The sequence below is a fragment of the Mus pahari genome, chromosome 1 (assembly GCF_900095145.1).
Source record: "Mus pahari chromosome 1, PAHARI_EIJ_v1.1, whole genome shotgun sequence".
In the NCBI taxonomy this organism is placed as follows: Eukaryota; Metazoa; Chordata; class Mammalia; order Rodentia; family Muridae; genus Mus; species Mus pahari.
In genome coordinates, this window is record NC_034590.1 from 68,990,691 (window position 1) to 68,996,690 (window position 6,000).

Here is a 6,000-nt window from a genome sequence, read left to right on the forward strand (position 1 = left end):
GCCCACCATCCTCTCAGTGGGAAGAGAAGCCTCTTAGGGTAGGCTCCACCCAGACTTCAGCTCTGACCCAGCCTAGGGCAGCAGCAGCAGCTGGGCCCACCACACCCGACCTCTCTGGTCTTCTTCACCTCCACCCAAAACACTAAGCCTGTAGCAAGGACCAGCAAGGATCCAGGGAGGCATCAACCCTCCCTTGCACGGCAGAGCTTCCCAGGAAGATCTCCCTGAACACTTAGCTGCCCTGGGCATTGGCTGAGTGTTCCACCCTCTGGCACAGAGGAGAGCAAGGCTTGTGTCTTGGGACCCTGGGTGCCAATTCTGGCTGGGTCACCTTAGTGGGAGGCTGCCTTCCCTTCTGCTGCTGGGGCTCATCTGTGTGAAGTCTGGGGCTGACTCTCACCACAGGAAAGACTGCCAGGGGAAATGAGCACCTGTTAATGTTCTTCAGTCCCACTCCACCCCTGGGCCCCCTTAGGGGACCTTTCCTACACTCCCCACCCCCAATCCTGACGGCTGGAGGTAGGATCGATCTTGAACAGTCTCTGATAAAAGCCAGTTTCTGCTAGACCCGCCTTGCTCCCAGCGCCACACACCCAGCCTTGAGGTAAGGAAGAGCCCCCCACCCTGTCCCCATTCAACTAGGGGATTGTGGCCAAGAAGGGGTGAAGGGTCATCTATCTGGGATCTTTGGTCTCATGCCTACTCCAAACCATGGGATGTGCACATCTAGAAAGGTTAGACGGTTTAATGGGTTGAGGGGCACAGGCGTGGGGACAGGAAGGGGACTTGTAAGGAAGATGAGAAAGAGTCAAGCCCAGCGCATCTGCACTGCGAACGCGGCCTCAGAACACCCAGGTGGAGGTGAGCTCGGTCTCACACCCAGGGCTGCGGGTGGCGGTGGGGATGAGCTCAGGGGCCCGGGCAGATGTTTGGGGGATGGGGTTAGGGCTCCGCCTCCTAGGCCTGCAGGCCAGCGCTCAACTCCCAGCCCTGAATCCGCGGGATGTACAACCCCTGCTCGGATTCGTGCTCCCGAGGCACACACTGGCCCGCGCTGCACCTGCACACACACCCAAACGCACACTAATGTGCACTCGCACACGCCTCCCTCCGCGCAGCGCCTCCTACCTGCCGCGTCGCCGCAGCTGGAGCTGGACTCCCGGGATGCAGGGCACAGTGCGGGCACTGGAGCAGAGGCTAGACCAGCCCGCGCCACAGCTTGGGGCTCTGCCGGGGAGGTGATGCCCTGGCAGCCCGCAGGCGGGGGTTGGAACTTGGACCCCGGGGCTTCGGTCTGTCCCGCCCCGCCTCTCAGCCTCCTCCCATTGGAGGCCAGAGGCGTGGCCTCTCGGGGTGGGGCGGGGCGGGGAAGGGAGGTTGTTGCGCATGCGAACTGGAGAGGCTGTATTACCCCCGTGGCCGCCCCGCGCCGATAGTGCTGGCTCGGAACTGGAAGGGTGGCCCTGACCCAGCACTCCTTCAAACCCCACTCCAGTGCTGTCCGCGATAGGAGAGCATCCCGGGACGTTTGCTGCCTACCTCGCCATTGGCCTTAGAGGACCTGCGTGCCCCACCAAGTGCTGGCAGTGAATGTTGGCCGACTTGGGGTATCTTAGCCGGGCTCAGACAGGGCCAAGGCAGGGCAGCTGAGAATGGAAGACCCAATGAGATGAGAACCTCTCCCTTTCCATTTGTATCCAAACACCCATTTCCAAGATTTTAGCTGGAGAAGAGAAATGTAGGCCCCGGTGAGGTGTCCATAGGGCCCCAGTCAGTTAAGGGAGGCTGGCCCTGTCCTGTCCTGTCCTGGGCATTTATCTGCTCTGGGGGTAGACTAAAGCAGCAGGGCCCAGATTTTTGACCCTCTCTGACTGCCTTCAGAATGCCCTGGAATATACCAAGCCTTTCTTACTCTGTAAGATGAGAACTGCAATCTCCCCAGGCCAGGCGGTTGGGGGAGTCCCAGGGAGATTTATGGATGACCAAGGCTGGCCAACAGTAGGCTGGGTCACTCTAAGGCCACAGAGACAAAGCTTGTCTGACCTGGTCGTCTTAGTCGCTGCTGGCCCACCTCACAGGTCAGAAACTCAGACCCATTCATCCCTCCAGTTTCCTGGTCTCTGTTAATGATTACCTCAACCTCAGTCACCCCGCCCTCTACCTCACCCCTGTCCCTGGCCACCTAAGTGTAGCTCCATCTAGTTACCTGACTGACCAAATAAAGTTTCCAACCATGCTGCTATTCCCCCCACCCACCACCACCCACGCACAATGTTCCAAGACTATACTAGGTTCCGCTCTCCATTTACCCTAGTCCTGGCCTATGGCCGGCCCAGGGTTTTTTTACATTCTTTCCATCCCCACAGAAAAGCTCTTCCATTGCCTCCACACAGCCTCAGCATGTCTCTGTCCAGAAGCCCTTGGTCCACAAAGCAGATCTGGATCCAGGGCTCACTCCACCAGTTACTGGGCAAGTTCTATATCTTTTCACAGTCTCAGTTTCCTTGTCTGTAAAAATGGGCTTTCTAGGAGAAGCACATGGTGATTGTGGGGACAAAAAAGTCAAAAGATTCAGTCAAAGTCCTCAAGCAAGGAAGCGGGCGGGGCTCCTCTCAGATCTTCCGAGATAGCGCGGGGGGGGGGGGGAGGGAGGGGCATGTGTGTTCCTCAGCCCACAAAACCACAGTATCCAGAGGGTGCTCTGACTCTCTTCTATAGCTCGGAGGATGGAGCCGGGAGAGGGTTACTATGTGTTGGTTTCATTCGTGGGTTCTGCCTTGACTCTTTAGCTGTGTGGCCTTGGACGTAAGACCTGCACTGCAGCACCCACAGCAGCACCCAAACTGCAGTTGTTGTCCTATTGGCTTGATTCCTATGGAGTCCTTATGGGAGCCTCGAGCTGTGACTGTCCTCTAGCCCAGCTGCTCATTTTATAAAGATACAGCGTCTCCAGCAGCAGAGACACACACTCTGCATCATGATGATTAATCCCAGGTGCCTTAGAACCGGGCTTAGAGTGTGAGGCTTGTCTCAGAGCCCATCGCTGGCAGCGTCCACCTTCCTGACAGATGAGGGAAGAAACCTAGAGAGACAGCGACCTGTCGAGGGCATCTGGACTTTATGGAGGAAGCAGAGGCTCTGATCTTTGGGGAGCAGAAGATCAAGGCATGCCAGGAAGAGCCGGGCTGCCTAACAAGGCTTTCTGGGGGTGGGGTGGGAATGGTGCATCTTTGCCAATGTGTTGGCCTCAGGACCCTGCCAATTGGTTTTTATAAGCTTAGTCATCTAATGGTGCCATTAACGAGCCTGATGGGTAGGTGTTTTCCCATTAAATTCTCACAGTTATTAGCCCCACTTAGCCAATGGCAGACCTGAACCTCAGGGAGATGCCCCAGGTCACAAAATTAGTAAACAGGAGAACCAGGATCCAGACCTACCGAACTGTGCTGGTTCTATCTATTCTTGTGCTGGGTCTCTCTCCTTCTCCTTCTCCTCTCCTGGCTTTCAGGAAAAGGACGTCACTGTAAGCCCCTTGACCTGATGTCCAACCTCTACTTAAATTCCCTTGTAACTGGGAACTCCTTCCTTCCAGCGATAGCCCCATCCCTTCTACTTGTCAGAATCCGAACCCATTCTACCTAGCTCTGCAGAGCTCTACACACCTCACCAATGCCCAGAAACTGAATCTTCTCTGCACAGGTCAATAACACCATCATTGCTGTTCCTGAGTGTTACAGTGTTTCCCGGGTGAAATTAATAATGATTGGGGTTTTTTTCCCCTTCCTTCTTCCTTCCTTCCTTTTCTTCCCCTTCTTTTTCCTCTTCTTTTTCTCCTCCTCCTTTTCCTCCTCCTCCTTCCTGCCTTTTCCTTCCTCTCCTCCTCTTCCTCCTTCCTTCCTTTCCTCCTCTTCCTTCTCTCCCTCTTCCTCCTTCCTCTCCTTCTTCTTTAATCATTTTGACTGGCCATGGACTCCCAAGTTCAAATGTTTCCTCCATCTCAGCCTACTAAATGCTGGAGCAATAGGTGTTGCTGTGTCTGAATGTGAAATGTGCCCACGTAGGCTCATGAGTTTAAACAGGTGGTGTCCAGCAGATGGTGCTGTTTTGGAAGGTTGTAGAACTTGCAGGAGGTGAAGCCTCAAAGGAGGAAGTAAGTCATTTAAGGAAGGCCTTGAGATTTTACAAACCCACCCCTGTCCACTCTGTGCTTCTTTACTGTGGACTCAGTGTGGCTAGCAAGCTTGTGTGTCCTTTCTCAAACTATAAGTCAAAACACCCCTTTTCTAAATAGCAACTGTCATAGCAATGATAAAAGTCACTAATTGGTATCATGAGTGGGGGTTTTGCTATAATAAACCTGAGCATACCATTTGGAAATGTGGGAGAACTTGGGGCTGTGGACTAGAGAACCTTCTTCTAGAAATGTGTAGGCAGAGCTCAAAGGGACATTGTGATGGGAGTTTGGAGGATGAGAACGCCAAGGGTAATGTGTACAATAGAGGCCCAGTTCATGAAGTTTCAGAAGGGGAGTAGGACTCTTATTGTATTATATTACATTACATTTAATAATCTGGGTACATCCTGTCCATGTTCTAGACATCAAGTTAAGCCAAACTAAAAAACAAAACAAACAAAAACAAAAACCCCAACAAACAAACACACATACCACTGGAATAAGTTGTTCAATAGGGCAACTTGGAAGACAGGATCTAATAGTAGCCAGGTCCTGTCATGGCTGCTGCTCACTGCTCTTATCAGGTCTACAGTGAGAGGAGGAACAGTGAGCAGAGAGATATGAAGATGTGTAGTTTGGTGGTGGGAAGGAGGGAGCTTAAAGTTGCAGGCAAGACCAATGCAAGAGCAGTTGTTATTCAAAGGAGTATCCCCATCAAAGAGAGAATCTAGTACTGTGTCTTGGCATGATTTAGAAAGATTCTCTGAAGACAAGGCCTTGCCCATCAGAAGAGCCATCCTATGGAAATGCAAATTCCTTTCCAAAGAGAGAACCTGAGTTGAGAACGTTGGAGAAGGGGCTTTTAGTTTGCTTCCTTGTTGCTCCGATAAAACCCAAAACCAAAGGCAGCTTGGAGGGGAAAGGGTTTATTACATCTTATGCTTTGAGGCTGTAATTCATCACTGATGGAAGTCAGAGTAGGAACCTAGTAGTAGGAACTGAAGCAGAGACCATAGATGACTGTTGCTTGCCAAGGACATGTTCCTTGCTTCTGCTGAGCTGACTTGCACAACACAGGACCACCTGCCCAGTGCACTACCACCCACAGTGGGGTGGGCACTCCTCCATCAATTTAGCAGTCAAGAAACACCCTACAGAGATACCCACAGGCAAATCTGATGGCATTGCTTCCTCAATGGATGTTCCCTCTTCCCAGGTGTGCCAAGGAGACAACCAAGATTAGCCATCATAAAGGGGCTAAAAACAAACAAACAAGCAAGCAGCAGTCTAAGAATGTATTTTTTCATATTCAGCCACCAAAACATTCAGAACCTACTGGAGCTTTGACCCAGGGTGATAAAGCTACATCCTGAGCTGAAAGCAGAACTTGGCAATGTTGTTCGCCTGGTACTAGATGTTTAGGCTTGGGACAAAGGGTTAAGGGCATCATGGAGGTTTGCCTTAAGATTCCAGAAGGTCCTTCCCGACTCCTGGGCTCAGGCAATGCATGGCAGTTTTTCTACAAGGAGGTCCTAAGTATCCTCAGCATTAAGTTGGAAACGTGAAGTCTAAATTGCAATGGAGACCATAGGAGGTGCCCAGGCATGGAGCATCCACCAAGGAAAGCTGCAGGCATGAGATGAATGAAGCCAACCCAGGAGAGAGGCTATGTGTATTGCAGGTAGCAGAGCTAGAGAGGCAGCCTACCCAAATTCTTTGGAGACCAGATGACTCCATCACAAGCCCCAAATACTAGACATGGAATTTTGCCCTGATGGATTTTGGTTTTGCTTTGGTCTGATCTTTCTTTGCCATCCTTGATTCCT

The 6,000-nt window shown here is 52.0% G+C and overlaps 1 protein-coding gene across 1 annotated transcript in view; it reads right to left on the reverse strand.

The window, feature by feature from the left end:
- Positions 1–1,360, reverse strand: part of Capn5 (calpain 5) — a 55,543-nt gene extending 54,183 nt beyond the window's left edge. The window contains exon 1 of the mRNA XM_021194559.1: positions 1,129–1,360. The gene's annotated coding sequence lies outside the window, so the exon portion shown is untranslated. The remainder of the gene's footprint in view (positions 1–1,128) is intronic.
- Positions 1,361–6,000: the final 4,640 nt, after the last annotated feature.